The 25,898-nt window shown below is 41.0% G+C and overlaps 1 protein-coding gene across 6 annotated transcripts in view; it reads left to right on the top strand.

Moving 5' to 3' along the window:
• The first annotated feature begins 848 nt into the window (after positions 1–848).
• Positions 849–25,898, top strand: part of Cysltr2 (cysteinyl leukotriene receptor 2) — a 34,657-nt gene continuing 9,607 nt past the window's right edge. Inside the window, exons 1-2 of one of the 6 annotated variants that reach the window (XM_047553267.1) lie at positions 887–959; positions 9,208–9,262. The gene's annotated coding sequence lies outside the window, so the exon portion shown is untranslated. Of the gene's footprint in view, positions 960–3,790; positions 3,919–9,207; positions 9,263–25,898 lie in introns of those variants that run through there. The other 5 variants (XM_047553268.1, XR_007108765.1, XM_047553269.1 and 2 more) reach the window with 5 other exon arrangements.

Here is a 25,898-nt window from a genome sequence, read left to right as displayed (position 1 = left end):
TGGGCTGTGGGAAAAAGAGAGGAATTAAGAATGGCTTCTAAGTTTATGGATGAATTAACTGGATGAATCACGTGGTACCATTTGCTTCCATGGGGGAAGATGGGGGAAATATAGGCTTGGGATGGGAAAAGAAAAGTTCTGTTTGGGTCATATTAATTTCGGCCATGGTTGTGGATAAAGGAGATGAAAGCAAGAGAAGAAGTTGGAAAGAGGTCAGAAGACAGATCCCTGCAGAAAATTCACATTTGGAGAACCGGTGGAAAAAGAAGCATCAGATAGGGAGGCAAAGAAGAAGCAATCTGAGCGGTAGAAAAAGAATCAGGAACAAGAGGGAGAAAGTTCCAATAAAATATTCATGGTTAACTGTGCAAAGAAGAAGGAAAGGGAGATGAGGACTGAGAAGACATCCTACACGAGCAACAAGGAGGTGATCGGTCAGCTTGTCGGAGAATTTTCAGCAGAACGAGTAAGGCCTCCACCTGAGCGGAAGTGAGAAAGCACGTGGGCGATAGGAGTACTCTACATGACACCACAGAGCCATCTGTATGCAGAAGGCAGCCCTGGTGCCACGCCTGTCATGGAAACAAAGCTTTTAGGAGAACTAAAAGCCACTTAAAACCCCTGACTCTAGCCCATCACATCCCCTGATCTCTTATGAAAGACGCTGATTAAAAGAGGAGAGTGGAGAGTGGAGAAAGAGACAGAGACAGAGACAGAGATACTCACTGAAAACCTTCCCTTCTTAAGAAAGAAGTCATTGCCAACACCCACCCCAGCTTCCACAAAGCCCGGGTGACCCACTGGCCAAGGTTCCTTCTTTTCTTGCTATTGGCTGACACAGCTCATAAGCACAATCTGCCGTTTCACTTTTCCTCCAAATGAGCAAGCTGAATTACTCGGAGGAGAAAGGCAGGAGAGAGACAGAAGGCAAGGAGCCCAGGACAGAAGCCTACGTACAGGTGGGCATTTTTACTGTTGCTTTGTTAATTCATTGTTCAGAATTGTGCCTGGATTATCACGTCTTCTTTTCTACTTTAAATGTTTTTTTCTATCATATATGTGGTAGTTTAAAAAATATTGAGAAAGTATAAAAACAAGTAGAAGAAAACAAAAACCATCACCAAGATACAGCATCTATTGACATTTTGGGTTATTTCTGTGTGTGTGTGTGTGTGTGTGTGTGTGTGTGCAGTTGGTGCATAGAGTTTGATATTCAGGTTAAATCCATACAGTATGGATAAGTTTATGTTCATTTCTTTCAACACAGCTTTTATTTTATTCATGCTATGAATCTTCATAATCATAATTTTACATTGCTTCATACATTGCATTGAGATTTACCATACATTACCCAAACTTTCTTCTGTTTTTGGCCATTCAGCATCTTCCCTATTCTTTATAAATTGAATCATTTTATTCATTTTATTCATTTTTTCACTTGGATTCTTGCTTTTGGGGGAGAGGAGGTTTGCTTTGAGGATGTGTATTTCAGTAGTTTTGTTCCGAGGCACTCTGGGTAGAAGGTGTGGGGATGAGAGTTTGCAGTCTGTTTTCTGTGGGTCCCCAACAGTGTTTTTCAACTCTGGCTGCACATTCAGTCGGAATCACCTGAATCTGAGCAGATTAAAAAATTGTCCCCAGAACCATTGAAACCGAACCTTTGAGAAACAGTCTGTCCATCTGTAGTATTTTATCTTCCAAAAAATTCCCAGGTGATTATAATGAGTGGTCAGCAAAAGTTGACAGAGATTATTTGAAATATTTTCCTGTCTTTGACACTTACCTGAGAGCAATATGTATTAAAAGAAAAGGGTGCAACTTCAGGCAAGCTATGCAATCAATCCTCCCTTTCAATACGATTTAAAAAGTGTGAATCACAGAGTTATTTTGTGGGAAACAGAAGACTTGTAGAAATCGCTGTCATTTATCTCAGACACATCAACCCTCAAGATGAGCATCTAAAACTGAGAACTTTAATTTGCTGATGCTTTAAGGAGAGGGATTTGTTTCTTTTGCTTGGGAAGTTAGACGTTAGAGAAATTGAGGCTCTAGAATGTTCAAAATGGATCAAAATTAAACCCAGGGTCTGCTAGTACCTGCTGAGGGAGTCAGGCTTCCTGTCTTTTGCAACCTTTTAATGAAGCACAGGTGGCCATTTAATGATCAGTCAGTCATAGGCATACCTAAGGTGGAGCAAAGGCGGATAAGACTGGATTTGGAGGTGGGAGGTGGTTTATCAGGTTTTTCAGGAGCACAACACTTACCTTTTCTGGATCCCAGGACCTCCTAAGGAAAGTGCAAAGAATTTATGTCAGTATTGTATTCTGGTTTCTCCCCTTGGGAACCAAGGGCAGACAAAAGGCAGCTAAACTAAGTTGAAGCATTTACTACTGCTTTCCTAATCTATAGTAGGTATGCACATTTTTTTGATTTAACTTGATCATAACATGTTAATCAGATTTCTTCTTGTTTTCATTCAGTAGAGGGGAATAAATATTTAGTATTTCACATAGTAATTTTCTGTTTAGAAACATGTTTACATACACCAGTTCTTTGGATCCATGAAATAGCCCTGAGTGCTGGAGGGCATAATTTTTATTTTAAAGGTGGTAAATATGAAGACCAGAGAACACAGGATCTTTCCCAAGGTGGAGCCAGCACTGGTGCAGAGGGCACAGGGCTCCTTTCTTATAACTTGAATAAAAGCTAGTGTAGTAAATGGGTTACACATTGTTTTATCTATGTAGTTGGATAACCTTTAGTCTGTTAAATGACCACAATGATATTTATTAGTTGGCCAAGAAAGATGACATGACACAGTGACGAGAAAAACTGAAGTACAAAACAGCATTATAATATGTACCCATTTTTGTTTAAAAATAATTATGCATATTTGAAAAAAAGATGAAAGAAAGAATTCATAAAAATTAAGATGTGTCTAGTTGGTGGTAAAATTTAAGTTTATTTCAACTTGTGTTCCCTTGATTTTTATTTTTTTTAACCACAAGCATGCTCTATGTTTGTAATAAAAATAAACTGAATAGAATTGTTTGTGTCTTTCTGGTTGGCTCATTCCAAATGAAATGGTCCCAACTTCTTTCACTTGGCCACACGGAAGCCCCTCTGTTAATTCTCTGAGTGCTGCACATTACTGGTCACAGTAGTGTCATGGTTAACTACCACTGGCTGAGCTCTTAGCCTGTGTCAGGATCTAAGTCAATCACTTCACATTCATTTATGTCAGTGATTCTCACTCCAGTCCTCTCTTGGCTGTTGACAGTTTTGAAATTCAGAAGGATGACGTAATAAGTGACCAAAAGGCAGAGCTGAGACTTGAACCCAGATCCCTTCTATTTAAGGAGCACATGTTTTCATTTATCATACCATCCTGCCTCCCCATGCGCCTCGGCTCCTTCCATCATGAATAAGACCTGTTTTGGAGGAGAGTGGGTCCGTTCGTACTCATTGCTATGTGTCAGGATCATCTTGTTTGTGTGTATTCCAGACTCAAGGGCCCCTCCTGCTTTTCTAGTTTGCCCTGCACAGCAAACATGAGAAACCCACTGGCCCCCAAAGCTCAGTCTGCAAGATAAAAGCCCCACAAGGGATTGTGCAATTACCCAGAGAACTCTGCTAATGCAATGGCCAAGATGGATAATGCAAAGAAAGGCAAGCGTTTCACTGCGGTTGCTCAGCTTTGCTAGAGAGGCTTTCACATCCTGTCAGAACCCCCCGGCACTGTACGAATGCTTTGCTCCAGGCACTGACCACTTCCTTCTTTGTGCTGCAGTTACTTAGGAGCAGGCCTCATCCCTTCTACTGGACCATGTGTCTCTGCATGATACCCAGGACATGCATTCCACTGCGAGGAATGGGAGTGTGCAAATCAATGAATGCATCAGAGAAAGTAGACTTTTATTTACAGTATGTTCATGTTAATGCCTTAATGTTAAATTAAAATTGCGTTTTGAATTTCGTTAATCTCTTTCTATTGAGTGGCCCCTGGAAAACATGTAATCTTTGCTGACATCTAGAGGAAACCCTCTCCAATTGGACTGATGACTTGGTGGCAGTATAGTCTGGCTTCTTTGACAAATAAGTCTAGTTATTAACTGAGGGGCTCATGATGAGGACCTAAGTAGTAACTTGAAGACAAAGAATTCCAAAATTGGACAAATCCTTAGGAAGAAGTGGAGGTAGACACAGAGATTTCTCCATCTTTAGTACAAACTCCAAAGTCCTGAAGGGAGAGAGACTTCAAAGAAATGTCGGGGAGCTGACCCCAAGAAGAACAAGGACAGAGGAAGAGAGGGGGAAAGGGGAGGGGAGGGTCGCCTGTTTACTTCAGAAATTTAAATATTAATTAAACAGGGAGAATTTAAAAGAACACTGCTCACAATTATTTCATCCTCTGTTCATTGTTTTAAAAAGTTTTTTATTTGATCTTGAAAAATAGACTATTTCCCACCCAGCGCCTCCTCTCATGAGCCTGGAGAGATAGCATTTTACATTGTCTGCATCTCTGGTATAGAAAACACAATGGTCTAAGGAGTTCCTGAAGACATCATAGGAACCCAGGGCCTTCACATGCTGGGCGACAGCTCTGCCCCTGAGCTACATCCCCGACCCTTCACAGATTCTTTACAGCAAGTCAGGTTATTTTTTTTTTTTGAGTCTTGCCTTAATAATTCTGCTCTCTAGTAAATTCTCCAAGAGATTTGAAGGCAACTCCCCTTTTTAGTTATAACAGGCATAAATCCCTACTGGGAATGTGTTGGCCCAGAATCCGAAAGGCAATTTTTTCTCCTCAGAGATATAAATAGCATCACTTCTTACAGAATTGAGAACAGAGCACCATTTGAGTACCTTTTATGGTTGTCCCCTGCCCTCATGCCATTGACCCTATATTCCTAGTTCCTAGATCTTAGAATTAAATTTCAGGGACTGAAAGTTTGTAAGGAAAAATGCACTAATAGCATTTCATTACCAAAAAAAAAGCAAGGGGGGATTTTTTTTTTTTCCTCCCAGAAAATATTCACTGTGAGACACATGTGAGAGGGTTGGCTAATGATTTCCTTGGCTCGCTCAGTGGTCGTTTATCTGAGCACCTTTATGTGCTGTGTGCCAGGCTAGGGCTAATAGCAGTAGACCAGAGCACTTCTTGCCTGCAGTGGGGAGATTTTCTGGGGGTGGGGACAGACAGGAGGTGGCTGCTGTCCCTGGGAGAAATACTGGGAAGAAACTGTGGAGCTGCAACCAGTCAAGACCTAGAGGAGTCAAAGACGACTTTTTCTGGAAATGGTGTTTAGAAAGAAACTTGAGATTGGGTAAAGGATAGCCAGGGGCTGAGCTGGAGCTCAGAGAATGTAGGCAGTAGAGACACCACCCACATGCCCCAAGCCTCTGTCTTTCTCTTGCATGTGTGTGCTCCGGACGCAGCACAGTTGTGTTTGAAGTTGTTGCCCATGTTGCCTCTCTTGGTCCTCTCATTAACTCTGAGAGGCTGATTACTTGCTGATGATCCTGCAGGTCACAAACAGTTAAGTTAGAAATTCGTTCCAGTGAGATTTTTACTAAAGGTTTTGCATGATATTGCAATACCTCTATATAGTTTTAGGAGACACATATGATGTTTAACAAACTACCTTTGTAAATAATTCCTTTGCTCTAAGAAATTAATTTAATAGTGAAATATAAAATGCCGAGGTGGGAGATAAGAGAAAGAAAATGAGTTTTACATTGAATAAGTGGCCTTTGGGAGGTCTCTGAGTCATGTCACTTCAGCACCAGGGTTATGGAAAGGGAGGGTCCTGATGCTGACTAACCCCCCAGAAGTTTATTGGAATAAGTTTTGTATGAATCAGTGCTGTGGTACTACAATGTAGTACCAGAGAAAACTAACTATGAAGAAAAAAGGTTTATTGTGTTCGTACTTTCTGAGGTTTAAAGTTCCAGATTGGGCAGCCCCATTGGATTGGCCTCTGGTGTAGGCCATGGATGGCAGCACATCGTGGTGGGAGTATGTGTCAGAGGAGGCACTCACTTCTGTAACCAGAGGGGAGAGAATTGAGGGGTGGCCTGGAGTCTCACAATCCCTTTCAAGGCATGCCCCCAGTGACCTAAGAACTAGGCCCCTCCTCTTAAAGGTCCAGAGTACCTCCCAACACAGCCACCCTGCAGACCAAGACTTCAGTTACAGGGGACCTTTGGGGAACATTCAAATTAAATTAAATGATGACCAAACCCTAGTGGTTTCTGAGACAGCACTTGCTGATCTGTCTTTCTTCGGTCTGGAAATCAGAACACTTGGGAATCAGAGACTGGGTTGTGGAATAATTCTGTAGCCTTACTTAGGTTAATAACAGATACCTCCAAGCTCCCTCAGCATGTTTCATGGACTCATGTTGTATTAACCAAGGAGAGTAGAAGAAATTTATGAGAGCCAGGGAGAAGACAACTCTTCTCAAAACAATGTTTTCTTTTTAAAGGAAGTCATATCTCCAAGGAGCTCACAGCTCTCCATATGTGTTTTCTTTGTACTGATTTGTGTTTGTGTTTGTGGTTGAGTATGGATGAAAATGGGAGAAAAGTTGGCATTTGAAGAATGATGGAGAGAAAACAAGGAACTAGCAAATCAGAGGTGGGATGAAGTATGTGGGAGATATTGCCATAAGTTGCATTCTTAGAGGCATCTCAAGACTCCTCGCGTGCTTGGATGCCAACCTTCTGTCAGGATTCAGCTTCTGAGACAGCCCTGGGGACCAGGTGTTTTCTGGGAGCATTTGTCCCTTAATATAATGCAAGAAAGAATTAGGTTGTGAAAAGACCCCAATTTAAAGGGACTAGTTCTCTGCAAATCTACCTGATTCTTAGGCAACTTTTTGCCTAGGAAAATTCTCAAGAAAGGAACTTCAGTGGAGAATGTGCAAACGGACCAATCAGAACAATGAAGCAGGAAAGTTTGTCAGTAAAAAATACAAAAAAGGCAGCTATTTTTAAATTATCATCCAAACTAGGCATTTTGGTCATACACGTTTTCCATGTGGACCTCTGGCAATACACGTCTTCTTGGGTATTTCTTCTTCCATCTGTCCATGTACAGTATATTGATGGTGGAAGATGCCATGTTACCACATATTCTATGGGCTGGGCAAAGTTCTTCTTTCAGTGGAAGAAGGCCACAGCCAGTACATGGTGTGCCAGCTCCACCAAGAAGCTGGGCCTAACATTCAAAGTTTGAGAAGCCACAGGAACCTTAAGCAGAACCCAGGCAAGGAAGGGTCTGATGGCTCTCAGGCATTCTCACGGGTCAGAGAAAGTGCTAGAAAGAGAAGGAAGCAGATATAAGCTGAAGGGTACATGTGGATGAGTAATTGGGAGAAATCACTGAAGCTAAACAACCAAAGTGTTAAGAAAACATTCTATTTGGAAAAACATATCCTATAACATGGTGTGCAGGGTCTTTAGAACTAAAATAGGAAACCAAGATAATGAAATTCCGATGTTATATGTTGTATGTGCACACTTTCTCTGGACCTGCTAGAATTTAGTCAGGAGGAAGGTCAGACAAACCAACCAATAACCAAATTAGTACATTTCTGAACCCCCGTCCCACCTCAACCCTGGTGGATTCCTGAGGAGGAATTTGAGGAGAGAAGATGAAGCGGGTTTGGTAACATGGCATTCTGTACCATTATTAGATGAGGAAATGACAAGAAAGAAACTTCCCAGTGCATTTGGTGCCCCTTAGGGACACTGGTCTGTTGTGGCAATTGCCCACTTAAACTACACCATTCTTCCTGAAAGGATTTGCTCAGATCTTTCCCCTAGTGGCAAACAGAGACTGCTTCTCAGGGGCTTCAAGCTACCCTGGAAATCTGTGCAATCCCATGAGTAACATGCCAAAATTTCTTTCTACTGAGCATCAGGGTGAATCAAGTCACAGTTTGGCTGGGATCCAAAAAGAGAGGATTCTTTGAGCGTTAAGATTTCCAGGGCTGGGGATATCGCTCCGTTGGTAGAGCACTTGCCTCACAAGCACAAGGCCCTGGGTTCAATCCCCAGCACCTCAAAAAACAAAACAAACAAAACAAAAACCACTAGCCATTTTCCCAATGGGTCAAGGTGGCAACTTCATAGTCATGCAATGAGTGAAAGGAAATTGCATTTAGCACGCAAAGGGGTCATTAGCCAGAGCCCATGAAGTGGCTTGTACTCTAGGTCTCTTTGAGTGTGACAGACCAGAGGAAGAAACAGAGCAGCAAAATTCCCCAAGGTGCTGAGTCCATGGAAACGGGGCTCTGTGTGGGTCACTCCCCTCTGGGAGCCCAAAGACCAGCTCAGTTCCTCATTCAAAAGATGTTGCAATCTCAGTAGTTTTTGTTTCTGTTTTTTTAAATCTGTATTTCTGTTTTGGTCTCCAAGAACTCAATTCACTTTAACCCTTTGAAAAAATTCTGAAAGCAGAACTTCATTTCTGCTAGGCCAGAAACACCTCCAAAGCACTGCATGTCTAAAATGACATTTGGGGCCTGTTACAGTTAAGTTCTGGGTTAGCAGCTTGGATTGCAAGAATAGATTCTCGATGATACTTCCCTATTTGGGAGACTACATTAACTCACACTCAGGGGCCTCTGGGGTTTTGAGGGACAAACGTGCTGTGGAATCTTCCCCTCCAGATGGTTGCATTCTCTCTGCTGATTTTGAACTGATTTTGTGAGTCTTTGCAATAACATTGGCTGACACTTATTGTGGAGATTTTTCTAAAGCTCTCTATTGTCCAGGCTTTGGCCTAAGTGATATTTATATATCATCTCATTGCATCCTTACAACAATCAATCCTTTAAGCAAGGACTAGCATTATCATTATCTCCATTTCACTGATTAGGAACTAAGGTACGGGGAGATAAAATTACCTGCCTACTGTCATCAGGTTAGTCAATGAAAGGACCAGGATTCAAGTCCCCAGAGTGTGGTTTTCCCGGTTTCTCTCCTGCTGCTTTTGTGCGGCTGAGAACAAACACTGTCATGCCTTCCAGAATGATTTTTCTTATTAAGCGATCTCTCAGTCCTGGCCTTTTTTATATGAGAAAGTTTCGCCTCCTGGATACTTTTCCTAAGTCCCAAATTTGAGGTTTAATAATCATAGTTACCACCATCGTGTGCCCACTGTGTGTGAGAGACATCACTGTCATTATGCATTTGCAGATGAGGAAACTGAGGCTCAGAGAAGACAAATCACTTGGCCAAGACTCCATGGCTAGTAAGTTGCAGATCTGACTCTATCACTTTCTACAAACTCTCTCTTCTGAACATTTCTATGGACTATAAAAGAATATCTTATTTGTAATTCCACAGTATACACTCTGTCTGGGAGCTAAAATCCAAGTTATGCTCTAAAGTTTTTGGATAAAATGAAGAGCATCATTGTGGGAAGAGTCCATGGATCTCAGGGTGGGTGATTGAAACAGAATCCTTGTACTGTGGAGAATTAAACCCACAATAGCAGGATGGTTAGATTTAAGCCTGTGATGATCTACTTGAAGGACTGTAGGATTGGCCATTATTGCACTGGGATTTATAACATCCCAGCCTGAATATATTTGATCTGTAAGTTCCAATGATTTTTCACAATGAAAACCAAGGGTATCTCACCTAAAGCGAGAGAGATTTTTGTCTGCCATTAAATCATGTGCAACATTTTATATAGAATTTGTGAGTAACAAATACTGTGTAACACTTGTTTTCTATGTTTGATAATATAAAATGATCCTCTTAAAGCTGAGGAAAGATGTTTAGTTTTTTTATACCCACAGATAATACTTGATATTAAGCTCTTCTGAGCCTTCAATGAGAAACAAATTGGCAAGTCCAAAGTCACTGATAGATGGTACTTGGAAAGTCCTGCATGCCAGTCTTTATTTTATGGGGACCACATGAGTCAGCTTGTATGTTTTGCACTGAGTTACTAAACGCAGGGAACAGGAAGATGGATGTCTTCAGTGGGTGTCTAGCATCTGAAAAGGAGTAGGATCTTCATTATGGGTGATTTCTAAGTCCAGTTGTATGTAACTTAGGTTAAAAAAGGATAGAATTCAATTAAATAATTCTGAGTGACATTTTTGTTCTTTGGTGATGACTTAATCTTGAAAAGCTGCTATCATGTTTTTATGCCTCCGAAGTTTGTGCTCGCTTAATGGAAAATTATCCAAATTTCATAACCTTGCTTTTGTGGCCTACCTGGATAACTTGTTTCCAGGTTTTGTTATTGGGTTTTTGTTTGATTATGACATTGTAATCTGGCTAATTGGAAATTTCACATTGATCTTTTTGCCCCCAAAAGTGTTTTCCTTCTTTTTTCCATTATAGCTTGGTTTCATTTTTCTTGTGCCAAATGTCCTCACTCCTCTGATTTTCACATCTCTAGAAACCAACCTTTTCCACACCAAAGACCTATTTCATTTTTATTTTTTATTTATACCAGTATTAAAGATGCCATGCATTTTTAATTCATTTTATTTTTACATTTACTAAAGTTATTTTGATGTGTCGTTTATACCTTCTCACTTCACCAGGTTTCCTCAGATATGTGCTTGGTGGAGAAGGGTATGCAAAATCGGTGACAGACTGTCCCTTCCTCTCATAAACCTGATAATCTATAGAGAGCAATGTGATGCATCTGCCTAATCAATATCTACCAAAGCACATGCAGAACTACTCTTAGGCTGCAGTAGTTTATCCATAAGTGTGATAAGAAAATTAAAAAAGAGAGATCCATGGGACGTGTCAGTTGGCTAAAGTGAAGCACAGAAAGCAAGACAGATGTTGAAGAGGACTTGGCCTAGTAAGAGTTAAGCACCTTGCAGGTTGGGGAGAGGGGAGATGGGGAGGAGGGGCAGGCCAGAGACTGAAGAGAGTCGTCACGTGGAGGAAGTGAAAATCCAGATTTTGAGCTGCCTGGTCTCGAGGAGCTGAGAAACAGTGACTGTAAGGCCAACTTGTGGTCTTCAAAGTGCCTTTTTTTTTTTTTTTTTTTGCTGTGCTGGGGATGGAACCCAGGGCCTTGTGCTTGCAGGGCAGGCACTCTACCAACCAAGCTATATCCCCAGCCCTTCAAAGTGCTTTTTCATGCCTCATTAAGTCTCTTCCTCTCACAGCCTTCTTAAGATATGGGGTCAGCTGTGTAACTCCAATCACGTACAACCCCAAGAGTGGGAAGCTATACTCCATGTACGTATAAATATGTCAAAATACATTCTACTGTCACGTGTAACTGAAAAGAACAGCAAGAACAACAACAGATATGGGGTTGGGGCTTCACTGTCCCCATTTTATAAATAAGCTTCCTCAAAGTGTCTATCCAAGTTAGAAAATGGCGGACCAGGACCCAAATCTCTGTTCTCCTTCTGCCACCCGTCACCTTGTTGTACAGCTCTCAGGTGTTTGGTGCTGACTCTCATCAGTGAGAATACAGGGACCCTGGGGCCAAGTGGTAGGAAGTCTTATATTTTTGTTTGAAGAATTTGCATTTGGTCTGATAGGTAATTTCAGGTTCACAGTGAAATTAAAATGTTTTAATGAGTTAAATATAGCAACGCCTTCAGGTCAGGAGACAGAATTTCTAGGCATCATAGACTGAGGTTAGGATGATGACATTATATCTGTGGATTAAGGTTAGAATTGGAGGCCATAATTCTGCCAAATTGATTAGGCATGCACAAGAAGAATTAAAGAAAATGCCCTTATAATGGTTACTGACTGAGCAGGATCTATTTGAAAAAGAAGGGTAAATTTAGTCAGCATTTGTGGTAAAGGCAGAAGCTCCAGTAAGACTATCCTATAGACAGAAGTGTGAGAAAAGAGCTCAGGTTAGAATTTAGGAAAGCCTCTTAAATTTTCCGGGCCTCAACTTTTCATCTTTATTTGTAAAATTGAGATAATAATGCCAACTCAGTCTATCTCAAAAGATAGTCAAGCAGAGCAAATGAGATAGCTGAGAAGAAAATGCTTCAACAGCATAAAATGAAAACAGGAGTTATCAAAAGGGACATCTGGGAATCAGAGAGATGGTGGCAAAGTCCCCAGGGTAGAGGTAGTCCTTTGACAGTAGTGGCTTTAGCTACTGGTGGTGCACTCAGTGGGACTGAGCAGTCAGGAAATGGAAAGCATAAAGCTTCGAAAATCAGAGGAGCAGAGGTCTCGAAGATGCAAGGACCCAATTCCACGGCATGATGAGGAAGGAAATGTAAGAAATGACTAGTACAGCTGGATACTGAGCAGGAAAAAATGACCTTATCTAAGTCACAGGAGCCTTGGAGGAAGGCCTCATTTAGGTGGAAGGGATGGGGCAGGGCAGACATATTGAGTAGAAGAGGAATTAAGAAGAGGAAGATGGGAAAGAAATATTAACAGCAAGCCCACTGATTGAGGGAGTTTAGTGTAAAAGGACAAGAAGAAATGGGACAGAATTTCAGCAGGTAAAACAGGTAAGAGGGGAAGAAACTAGCATTTGGTTGACCTCCTACTATGCAAAGCAAACACATTGTTTCATTTGAAAACCCCAAATAATCCTAAAGGACTAGCTCTATTAGCCTTATTTAGAGACAAGGATGCTCAAGCTCAGAGAGCAAGTTTGAACAACTAGAAAGTGAGAGGGTTGTGAGGTCTACTGGATTTCAAGTACCCCCATCAGTGGTCTCAAGCAATTGTAATTCAAAGGTATTTCTGGAAAATTCCAGAAATAATAAGTTTTAGATTCCATGCCAGTAGAAGTAGCATGATGAAATTTCACGTTGTCCCACTCCATCCTGTGTCGTTCATGAATCACCCCTTTGTCCAGCTTATCCACATTGTACACTCTACCTGCCTGTTAGTCACTTTGTAGCCATCTCTGCTTTCAGTTGAGAGTCTTGCTTTGCAATGCTTGTGTTCAAAAAGATCCTGCTTTCACTTAGTAATGGCCCCAAAGTGGGAGAGTAGTGATGCAAAGGAGGCACAAGAGCATAAAACATGGAAAGACAGATACGCTCTGATACTGTGTGACCATGCTGCAGGGCACAAAGGGAAAAACAGGACATAGAAGTCTGGTACTATCCATGGTTTCAGGTAGCCTTCGGGGATCTTGACATAGTCCCTACAGATAAGGGGGGACAACTATACATTCTATTCCATGGCTCAGGTGTGTGGTGTTTGAAGAGAGAGGAGGAGAGATGAACAGAGGAAGAGACTGACCCCACGTGAGGGAGATGGCTGAGCGTAAGAATCCAGGTGTCTTCAGAGAGAAGAAAGCATGTGTCTTCCCTCCCTGGCCCAGACTCCTTTGCAGCACACCTTTTACAGCGGCCACAGAACATTCTCTCCCCTCACTGTGGGTACTTTCTCAACTGCTGCTCCTTTATCAGCTTCCTGTCGTTGCACTCTCCCCTCTGATAACCTTGTTGCTAAATCCGCTTTTAATCTCTATCGACGACTGGATCACTCACTCCTCGTTTTCCGTTTTTTTTTTTTTTTTTTGGGTGCTGGGGATTGAACCCAGGGCCTTGTGCTTGCAAGGCAAGCCCTCTACCAACTGAGCTATATCCCCAGCCCACTCACTCCTCCTTAAAGCAGTCTTCCTCCGGCCCCCTGCGGCAGTGCGTTCTTGATTCCCCTCTTACCGCTTGGCCAGTCTTTCCCATCCTCTTTCCTGCCTTTTGTTTCTCTCTACCTGTCCCTTAATGGTTGATGTTCCCCAAGGTCCTGTTCTTGACCCTCCTTCCCTCTCTGTTTTCCCAGCCCTGTGTGAGCTCGCTCACTCTTCTGACTTCAGCTTCCCCCTAGTGCTCATGTTCCTACATCCAGGCTCACACGCTCCTCCCGAGCTCCAGACTGCAGTGGGTCACTTCCCCTTGTCTGTTACAAAAAGCTTCAAGTTCAGAATGCTCCAACCTGAACTCCTCATTTCTTCCCCCAATAGCACCTTTCATTACTTTTATTAATGAAAAGTACCAGTCACCACCCCCACCACCAAATATCCAAGAAGACCCTTAATTCCCCTTTTCCCTGGATTTCCACACCTAGCCCATCCACAGTGGGGTCAGCTCACTCCTCTATACCTTTCAATCCGGTTCGGGGTAATTAACACCATCTTCCCTGGGCCATCACAAGGACATCCCTACTCATCTCTCTGCATGCAGGTTGGCCTCCTTCAAACTTTCCTCCATCTGTGAATAAGAACCACTTATTTAAAGCACAGATCTGCCCTTGGGCAGGGAGACTGGGCACTTTGAAGTGGGGAGCAGTGCTGGTGACTGATGCCACCAGACAGCCAAGGGTCCTGATGTCAGTTCACTGGGCAGATTTTCAATGTGGACGTTAGCAGTTTAGAGACAGTGGTCAAGCAGAAGACTCAGAATGTCATCCGGTAGCAACTAAGAGGCTTCTGACATGGAAAATATACCCTTCTGACAGGTTAGATGCTGCTATCTTTTCACCAGGGCTGCTCTACACAAAATTGCATCAATAATTGCTTGTAAAATTGCTGGTGGGACTGCAAATTGGTACAACCACTCTGGGAAGCAGTATGGAAATTCCTCAGAAAACTTGGAAGGGAGCCACCATTTAACCCAGTTATCCCATTCCTCATCCTATACCTAAAAGACTTAAAGCATACTACAGTGACACAACCACATCAATGTTTATAGCAGCTCAATTCATAATAGCTAAGCTATGGAACCAATCTAGATGCCCTTCAACAGATAAATGGATAAAGAAAATGTGGTACATATACACAGTAGAATATTATTCAGTCATAAAGAAGAATGAAATTATGGCATTTGCCAGTGAATGGATGAAACTAGAGACTATCACGGTAAGTGAAATAAGCCAATTTCCAAAAAACCAAGGACTGAATGTTCTCCTTGATATGCAGATGCTGACTCACAACAGGCTATGTGGGGAGGTTCACTAGTTGGACAGGGTGGAGTAGAGGGAAGAGAGGGAGAATGGGAATGGAAAAGACAGAATAAATCAGGCATAACTTTCATATGTTCATATATGAATGCACGACCAATGTAACTCCACCTCAGGTACAACCACAGAAATGGAAAGTTATTATCCATGTGTATAAGATATGTCAAAATACACTCTAGTGCCATGTATAACTAAAAAGAACAAATTAAAAAAAGTTCCTTGTAAAGATGATGCATACTGCACCAACATCCGTTCTCCAGAATATTATCTGCTCTTGAGCAGATAATATACCAGATCAGGGCAGCTGAGTGTCTGATTCACCTTGCTTGCTGCTGTTCGGAGTCAGTGTGTTGCTGCTGTATGTCTGCGTCTGAGTGCTTTGGGTCTTCCAGGGCTCTGGGCAGGACCCAGTCTGTACCTGAGGACTGAAGATGGGTATACCTGGTGGGTGCAAGGTGACTGTCCACAGACAGGGAGGACTCTGTGCCAAGGTCTAACAATCCCATGAGAATGCATCAAAGATATTTTTTCGTAAGTATAAATAAAAATAATTTCTGTGTAGCTTTGCTACAACCAGGAAAATATGTAAAATATCAATGTAAGCTGTTTATCCTCATCAGCTTTAAACTGGCCACTGAAAACCCATGTGTGGTTTTGCTTCATGACTCAAGTATGGAATCTCCACCTTCTGCTGCTGATCCCTATTTCTTCCTTGTTGTTCAATTACAGTAAAGCTGCAGGAGAGGAAGTCTTAATTCTTTCTTTCTTTTCTTCTTCTTCTTCTTTTTTCTTAATACTTTCTTGATCCCAAACCTCCCCTCTGCTCAATCCTGTCCCATGAGGCAGTGGAAATTATGCAACCCAATTATTTTCCAGATTCTCTTGAATATACCTCTTCATAGATTTCTCAGAATCCTGTTGCATACTGAATTGTCTGGCTGATTTTTACGGTCACATCTACTAAGGAGGTTTTCTTCCTTTTTAGTTAAAAAATTTTTTTACTGGCAAGGGAATGGTTGCAGTGTGGCGTTGTCACATGTATTTTACATGGACAGAAAAAGAAAACAATAAAAACATCTTAATGTTTCTCAAGAAATAATGTTGGACTAAATGTAGTTTTGAATCTGGGCTGGCCCTATTTTTGTAGGTGTCTTTAGCCTCGTGATTTTTCTAGGAAGGGTGATTGTGTGTTTTCTTTCTTTAACTTTCCAGGTAATAAGATGATCTTGGTATCAATATCCTCAGTTTCTTTGGTCATCCTCTCCCTGCAACAGGGGCCTCTTCCTCCAACACCGGCTGCTGGGCAGCTGCCCATCACATACACCCTCACCCCATCCCACCCCACCCAGCCAGGCCCTGTGAAACCCAGCACCAACCCCAACTTCAGGCAGAGGAATTGAAACAACTCTGGGATTCAGTGTTACCCTCAGTGTTGATTTGGTTCAGATCTTGTGCCTTGATTCTAAAATTAGGCTCTTCTCTTGTTCCTGAGATTTGATTCTGAACTTATTGTGGGATATGGCCCTCCCTCCCAGCATCCCTGTCCTGAGCCTCTGTGCACAAGGCTTCACCTAACTCCAATGCTCCCTAAGACTCAGGGTTACTTGCACTGACCAGGCCTCCCCCTGGGTTCACAGTCCTGGCTTGCACTGTGGCCTGGTGGTAAGGACCTTGCTACTGTGCAGAATAACCCCGGTCAATTCTGTCTTCCTCCCAGGTGCTCAAGGATTCCCTGCGGCTGAAGTCTAGTGTGATCTTCTATATTCCCCTCAATTCTTTAGTGGACCAACCTCTTACCATCTTTTTTGATGGCCTCTTATCTGTAGTCATACCTGCTGGATTCCATTCCCTGCCTATGCTGAAGGATTTTCTTCCAGGCACAGTAGCAGATAGTGTCCCAGAAGGTTGGCCACACCCCCCCCAGGGGTGGAGTCCAGGGCTGGGCCCTCACTCTCCAGGTTTCCCTTCTCACTGTAACCCAAGCCCTGCTGGGCTTTAGATGGAACAAATGGTGGTCTTCAAGTTAAAGACTTGGAGAACTCAATTGCTTTCAAGTCTATTTCTACTTTTCCAGATTCTTCTCAGCTTCTTAGATGTAAGCTTCTAGTAGAATCCTGGTTCCAACATCAGTTTATTCTCTGGAAGGAATAGATCAGGACCAAGGAGTGATGTCGTCTTGAGGGATTTTCATTATAAACATGCCAGAATAATATGAGAGTGATCAGTGTTCCTGTAGAGTGGGTCTTTCTAATAGACACCAAGTGGAGTCTCCTTTTTACACCTCGTGTGAATGGGAGAGTTCATTTCATCTCCTCATCCCTGGTGGCCACTGGGATGATGGAAGTCAAAGTTAGATCATCTCTACACTCTTCATGAGGTTGGGGCAATGAGGGAGCAGTTGTCTAGTACCCTATGTAGCACCTATGCTCTCTCATATAACACTTACTCCATGAAATAGATGTTATATAGCCCTGTGGAGGGTTGAATTGTGTTCCCCCCAAATGTTATGTTCAAGTCCTAACCACCAGGAACTATGAATGTGACATTATTTGGAAATAAGTTCTTTGCAGATGTAATGACAGGATGAGGTCATTCTGGGTGACATGAGCCCTGAGATCAACATGGCGAGTGTTCTTAAGACAAGAGAAGACACAGAGGCACAGATACTCACAGAGGGAAGATGAAGTGAAGACACAGAAGGAAAGTTCCATGTGTTAAGAGAGTCGAGAGCCGGGTGTGATATGTCTACAGGCTAAGGCAAGCCAAGGATGGCTGGAACTACCAGAGGCTAGAAGAGGCAAGGAAGAATTCTTCTCTGGAGCCTTTGGAGGAAGCACGTCAATGCTTGCAACTTAATTTCAGACTAGTAGTCCCCAGAACTGGGAGAAAATAAAGTTGTGTTGGTTTAGGCCACCCAGTTTGAGGTACTTTGCTAAGGTAGCTCTAGGAACATAGTATAGTCTCCATTTTACAAATGAAGTAAGGGAAGTCCCAAAGTGCTAATTTAGCCAAGAGTAAGTGCTTAGAGTCCCTGATTCCAAACACTTGAACGCCACATGCCCCAACTCCCTTGCTGGTTGATCTGTCCTATCAGGAAGGGGGTTCCCTTTCTCTTCCATCAAAATCATACTCTAGATAAATTATATAATAACATTAGCATTTTCCAAGTAAAGAGCGTATAGAGCATTAGTCCTGCAGGTTGTTAGAACGTGCTAATGTGCAAAAAAAGTTTTCACATTAAAAAATAGTTGGAGAGGGAAACTGTATACAAATCTTTGTCTGTGGGATCCCAAGAGCCTTTAAAATGCATTATGAATCTTTAAGAGAGGGATATTAGAGCTGGCTATGTTTCTCAAGCTGGGTTGATTATGGAAGATTTTTCCTTTACAGAGCATCTCATGGGATCCATGTTCTGTGGAAGATATCTTGGAAAGTGCTCAATGAAAGAAAAAAAACCTCTCTCTTTTATTACATCATTTTCATACTGACCATGTTTGTGAGTTACATCTTCCATAAAGAACAAATGAAAAACATTCTTTTTTTTTTAAATTTATTTTTAAACAAATGGGATACACGTTGTTTCTGTTTGTACATGGAGTAACAGCATACCATTTGCGTAATCATACATTTACATAGGGTAATGATGTTTGATTCATTCTGTTATTTTTTTCTTCCCTCCTCTTGCTGCATCAGATATACATTTATAAACCATCTATTTTGCCTGGGTAAATTAATGCTGAACTGTACCCCTTTTGTTATTTTGGTCATTACGTGGATTTTTTAGGGTCAATGTCTTCTAGAGAAAGTCCATTAAGGACACAACTATAATTGAACAAAGTGGGGTTTATGAACTTACATCCAGGGAGAATGCACACCATTGGTATAGTGAATTCTTATAATTTTATGTTGCCTAAGCATTCCTTTTAAATATAAACTTAATTTATTCATACTCAAACCAGGACTCAGTCACCCTTGACACTGTTTCCAGATCTCCACTCCATTCCCCAGGTCCTCAGTGTGGTCAATCCAAATAACTGCCTATGCAACCGCCTTGTGACCCGCTTCCTATAGGACAGCTAATGCTTTCTACTTGACTGACTTTGCTGACCACCATGTTCCATACGGACTGTGAGGATATGTCACAGTGACCACCTCAGTCTTAGTGTTGTTCCTGGAACTCATGTCTGTTTGCTTTAAATTCACCAGCTAGAACTCCCCACAGGAAGTCCAGGACCCAACAAAGACATTGGCTAGTGGGACCCTCTTTCTCTCCCTGCCTGCACTTCCTGAATTCCTTGTGCTTGACCTCCAGGATCTATAGTGAGAAAAAAAAATCTTTATTTCTCTTCTGTGTCTCTCCTAATCATTGAAAGGGTACTCTCCAACTTAAAGATTCTAAATTAAAATAACTGAAAACAGATGTCTCAGAAAAACAACATTAGACAGGAATTATTATAGGATTTGTGCTTGTTTTAGGTAATTTGGGGATAGAATTCAAGAAAACAGGACTTTTTAGAAAACAAACGTGGTCATTAGTTCTTATAACAGATTCTGAAAATGAAGACCCAGATTCTGAAATTTTTACACCCAAGCAATTAAAATATGTTCCCAAACCTACCTGCCTTTTTCTCTGGACATGTGGGAGGCCTTTGTCCCCAAGTTACAGAGTGCTTTGTAGTATTTATGCAGGTGCAGCCAAAGTGTTTACTCTAACATAAGTTTTTCTTTGGTTAGCTAAGAAGAAATTAAGGACAACATGATTATCCATGACAACTCTGCCTAATGAATTTAAATTTAAAACTGGGCTTCCGGAGCAGAAGTTGTATAATTTGTGACTTTTTCCAGGCTCAGAGACAAATTTTGGATGGTCCTTTCCACTTGTGTAATCCCAGCTGTGGTTGTCATTGCACACAAGGCAGGCAGTTCCCAGAGTCAGGTTTCCCTCCTTGGGTACTCTCTAGAAGCCTGTGCTTGCCTTGGAGATTTCTATGAATTCTTTTAGGGAAAACATGATCCACTGAAGGGGTGATTGTTTAGAACATCTGAAATTCTCTAACAATTATCCTGAATACACAGATAAGTTCATGTGGGGCAGAGAGGAGTAAGCCTAACGTTCGTCCAAGGACTGTCCTAGTGGGGAAGACTGGATTGGTAATGTGCATTTAAGAATCATCAATCACAACAACATCAATTTGGTATTTGATTGTGGGGGATGTCACTTGAGATGGACAGATTCCTTTAGAGAAGTTGGAATGTCCATCAGGCAAATGGAGTGACTGTTTTTATTCAGGAAAGGCCAGATCTTTGTCCCCATTCCTGCAGGGTTAGGTTTGCTGATGGCAGAAGTCTTTGGTGGATGTGGAGTCAATGTACAATGTTTATAAGACTGGCATCTGGGATTAATTATGTAAGAGAAACTTAAACATCAGAGAGATATATAGAAGAAAATTTATCTTTTAAAGTAGTTAACCCAGTTATTAAATTTCATCCACAGTCAATTAAATTCAAAAGTTATCTATTATCTGAACAAAATGCACCAGAGAGTTTTGTTCTTTTCTTACCCTAAAGTGACAAAAGACCACGATGGGTCAAAAGTGGTAGGATGAAGATAAGGGAGGTCATGTCAGTTAAGGGAGGTGACCCAGGTACAAAAATAGGATGGACACAGAGAAAATGAAAGAAACAATGTGCTAACAAATTGGAAATTCTCTCTCTTTCTCTCTCTCATGTGTAAAAGCTGTTTCTGTGGTCAGTGGGCTGCCATGCTGTTTTGGACAGGAGGCGTCCTCTTCTGTAAATTAACAGCTTCTGAGGAATTTCTAAAAGTCTTAAGCTCAAGGACTCTTGGAGGAACGGGCTTCGAGTAGTTGGAATGCAGGGTTTATACATGTCATTTTAGCTGTAGACATGAATCCAGGATTAAACTACTGGAGGTTTTATAACAGTGCCTTTATAACAGTACCCAGTGATGTTCTCCCATCAGGGTTGAAGGGCTTTTCTCTGTTGTCCTTTCCAAAATAATAAACATCTGGGGTTCAGATCACACAGAAGCTGCTTTGGGCGATATTCCAAAACTACAATTTCCCTGCAGTCTTCCCCTCAGATTGTAACAGGATGGAATCGAGAAGTGGAAGAAATCCTGAATGCATGAGGCAGTCCCTTCTGTCCTCAGAAGGGGACCATGGGCCAGTTCTACAGGAGGCTGAACTCTCCGTCAGGCCAATGGAATACAGTGGCTCTAGGTCATTTGAGGACTTTAGAATTCCTTTAGTCCTCTTCACTTTTCTTGGTGTTTGTGGACAATAAGGACAGAGAAGTTTCTATGTGAAAGGCAAAACTTGACTGTTCTTTAATAGTTACAGCAGTGAAATGCGTGTCTGCCTCTATTCCCGGACAGGAGAGTTGGAATTTCCCAAATTGAGAAAATAAAATGAAGCAAAAGTTTTACCATCATAGACATAGCTCTCCAGCAAAGAAAAGCCTGAGTACATTCTGCGAAGAGACAATAACCAGAACGTCTTCAGAGCCCTAGGGAGAAGTTCAAAGTGGTCTCCAGGCTGTGGTCCTCACCTTCTACTTCTGCAACCTTAAACTGCAGTGGTGCCAGGTAGCTCAGGCGCAGGTAAGGGCCACGGAGTCAAGCCCCCAGACTCCGGGAGTTGGGTGGAAGCAGGCTTGTGGCGAGCAGCCTGCAAACTCGTTTATTGCGGGAATAGCCATACATTTTATAGGTTTCTTGCCCAATCACAATGTGCCACGGGGGATCAGACCACCAGTCTCCTATACAGGTTCCCTTGGTAACACTAGGTCAACTTGGGGCCCTTGTTTACTTTCCTAGGTGGCCAGAGTGGAATGCTCCTCTCCGCAGGTTTTCCCGAATGTGCGTGAATGTGCGAAGGTTTTCCTTTACACACTTGAGACAGTCACTGCTGTGAGCCAAGAACTAGGATTTCTCCCAACATTAAATGACTGTGCCAGCGTGAGCAGGGCATGCATGGGGACTTCCTTGGAAATAGCCTTTAGTTATCCCTTCAGTGTTGGGTTAAGATCATGGCCAGTTTAGTTTTGCTCTTGTAGGAACATCATGAAGCAGTTTTGCTGAACTTTACTTTCATTATGGCTCCCTCCTTAGGTAATGCCAAAGAAGCTCACGGTTCCTTAATTCATCGTCTATTTTAGAGGGCTTTTTGTAGTCTCACGAAACCTTTTTATTTTTAAAGTGTCTTGAAGCCATGGACTGACTTATTTAAATTCATATACCTTATATCAGTGTAAGTAGTTTTCTTTTATCTTTTGTCAGCTGGCAAGCCTGTGTGAGGGCAATTGACTTAGCTGCTGGAACTTATTTTATTTCTAGGAAAAGTCATATTTCAAGGGTAAAGTCAATAATACTATAACCTACTTTTCTTCTTTAGTATGAACCAGCAACAAACAAAGTTAAGTCAGAAATATCCAGAGAGACTCTAGACGTTTCCTGTAAGGTATGGACAGTTTCCTTACCGAGGTACCCAATCACAGATGGGCTGCTTTTCTACAGATGGGGGAAGAAGGATCACTGGGTTTAGAGTGTTGGCAGTGTGTGATAATGTTTCCTGAATAATGAAACTTCGTGGGAGACTGGGTGATTAGCTAAACAATCCAGAATCATCTTTCTTTTTCTTTTTTCCCTACTGGAGGTTAAACTCAGGGACACTCTACCACTGAGGTACATCCCCAACCCTTCAATAAAACAACAACAAAAATTTTTTTTAGATAGGGTTTTGCTAAGTTGCCCAGGCAGGCCTTGAACTTGTGATCCTCCTGCCTCAGCCTCCTGAGTGTCTGGAATTACAAGCGTGTGCCACTGCACCCAGCTTGTAATAGTTTAATAGTTACAAATATCAAAGAATATTTAGAAATCTCAGTGTCCCCTTTGTCCTTCTTGTCATAGGATGAAGGAGAAAATCTTCATTAGTGACCATTGTAGTAAACTCAAAGAAATATAGTAAGGCCCCAAAGAGCTTGATTATCTGCTTTGGGAGCCTGAATTTATAAACAAAAGAATCAAGAATAGTTTCTCAAGGGCACAAGATATAAGGCATATGTTATTTAGGGTCAAGAAATAACTTAGGCCACATTGTGAAGACACACGTTAACAATAGTTAACAGGAAGTTAACTTTTATTTTTATTAAAGCATGGAATCTTTTTAAAAGCATGGAAAGTTAATGATTTTTTGTTGAAAAGAAATCTTTACTCACACAGGCATAAAAAAACTTAATCATTTTATATTAAAAAGACCCAAACTCTAATGTTACTTTTTGTACATTATTCAGTAATAAACTGCAGTAAAGATTCTATTAATATGCCTTTACATGTATCCATTTAGGCATACACAGATATATAAGTAAACAAATAAGTAATGAATTTAAAGTGTTAACTACAGCTTTAAGATTAAATTTATTAAATAAATCAATGTGTGTGTCATATTAAATTTACTCTCTCTATACTTTCAACTTTACTAAAGTTCCTAAATAATCAGAAAATCATATTTACTATCCTATATGTTACTTGTATTTCTTTGTGTATTAGTCACCTTTCCGTTACTATAATGAAATACTTAAGGCAATTAACTTATAAAAAGAGAAAAGGTTTATTTTGGTTCATGGTTTTGGTAGTTCCAGTCTATGATCAAATGGCATCATACTTTTGGGCCTTAGAATATTATGAGAGGAGCACATGGAAGAGCAGACTGCACATCTCATCAGGCAGGAAGGAAAAAAAAAAAGAAGAAGAAGAGGCCAGGATTGATAATCCCCTTCCAGGGCTGGTCCCCACTGACTTAAGGCTCCTCCACTGGTCTCTACCTCCTAGAAATCCGTGGCATCTTTCAATAGCCCCACCTTGGGGATAAAGACTTTAACCTATGGACTTTAGGGGGTTACTATCCATATTCAAACCTTAGCACTCTGAATTAATCATGTATATTAATAAACATCTTTTTTTTTTTTTTTTTTTTTTTTTACTGTGTGGAGGATTGAACCCAGGACCTTGTGCTTGACAGGCAAGCACTCTGCGAACTGAGTTATATCCCCATATCCCCAGTCCCTTAGTAATCATCTTTTACCCAAGTTGTCAACTTCCTTTTCTACACAGAGAGAAATTATTTAGATGATAAATGTCGACTGGCATTTATTTCATATAACTTAAGCAATTTTGATGTATAAACATATACTGTCATTCAAAGGCTTCTGCTTATTTTGTTAGTCTATTGCCATTTTCAGAAATAAAGGTAAAAATGATACTTAATGGTCAGTATCTGTATCTGTTCCTTATTTAGAAATCATCAAGTCACAACTTTTTAATTAACCTTTTGTCTAAAGTCTTAAAGTTAGTTAAAGGATCAGGACATTAGAAGTTTAGCTAATTCATTTAATCCTTATGATTTGTAACACTGTAAGAATTTCATAAAATTAAACCTTTAAGAGGCATTCTTTATTATCAATATAATTTTATATGTATAATATTAAGTCTTAAATAAGTTATGAAAATAGTAGAATCATACAACCAATGTAGGAAATCCAGTTCAAACAAAAGAATTTCAACCCTGGCCTTGTCCAAATCAAAATATTATGTTGATATTAAATTTCATATTCATTTTCTGAATATTGTAACTCATGCCAAAAATTTATTCTTCTTTTAACTTGAAGATCGTGACTTTTTGTCTTATCTTAAAATAATGAAATCTATCACACAAATATACTTTCAGGGTCCACAAAAAGATACAAAGTTTAATACTCTTTTTTTTTTTTTTAATCAGACATTTTAACCGTTTATCTGGATCTTCTTAGAATGTACACAAAAAAAGTGCACAAGGCCCTGTGTTCAATCCCCAGCACTGCCAAAAAAAAAAAGTGAAAGTCTTTTTGGTAAGGTAATCATTAATTATCTAGGACAGGAGAAAAGAGAGGAAGCAGAATAGAGAAAAAGAAAAAGAGGAGTCTGCTTCAGATGAATACGAAAATTAGCAAATGAAAAAGCTTAATCATACTCCCTGTGAAAAAAGAGGGAATAAAGTCATATAGAGAAAAAAAATTTCAAAATAACACAAAAAAAGTTATATGTTACAACTGATTTAAGTCCTTGGCAATTTTATCAATTAACATAATTGAAAAGTCAGCACTTGATCCCCAAAGAATGAACTCAAAGAATAGCCACTGTATCTCCAACTCTAGACAAAAGAATCTCTCATGGTAAACAAGACGATCTTCTCATGAAGGGTTCCTTACTTTTTGTTTGAAAGTACCTCTCACTTAAATAATCTTTGTTAGAATTCTCCAAAGTGGCCATTGCAATTCTATATTGTCCCTGGTGAAATTGTACCTGTCAGACGGAGATCACATGTACATCCGTGTGACAGTGAGGAAATTGAAAGAAGAGGTATCTGGCCTGGAGGAGGGGCAGTTTTGGGTTCAGCTGAGCCCACAAATGCTGCAATGGTTTGTAAAGATGTCGCCTGTTGGACCTTGTGTCTCTAGAATTTGGGCAAAGGTCAGTTATCTCCTATCAAGGGCTAAAAAATGAAATAAAGTAGTTCTCACAGTCACAAAGATAAGGCAGAGGAAGTTCTTAAAGTTTTTAAATGACGACGCACAGTTTATCCAAAGGACATTTTGTGCAAAGAATGCCAGTCTTCTGAACTCCCAGGTCTGGGGGTCAGACGGATGACAGACTTACGAGGCTTTTGCTTGTCCATTCCTTATAGATTTTCCCTCTTACAGACAAACAACATTCAGGACAATAGATCATTAAACAGAAGGCTAGAAAACAAATTTTCCAACTTACCAGATTTTACAAAGTCTGATCAGATAACCAACGCTTTCGGAAGATTTATTCCTAGGGAGGAAAAAAAGACACACCACTGAAGGTTCTCAAGAACCTGTTAGAGTTTCCCTCAACACATGTTAGAGCT

Source organism: Sciurus carolinensis, chromosome 5, assembly GCF_902686445.1.
Source record: "Sciurus carolinensis chromosome 5, mSciCar1.2, whole genome shotgun sequence".
NCBI classification, from domain to species: Eukaryota; Metazoa; Chordata; class Mammalia; order Rodentia; family Sciuridae; genus Sciurus; species Sciurus carolinensis.
This window is presented reverse-complemented; position numbering and strand designations above follow the sequence as displayed.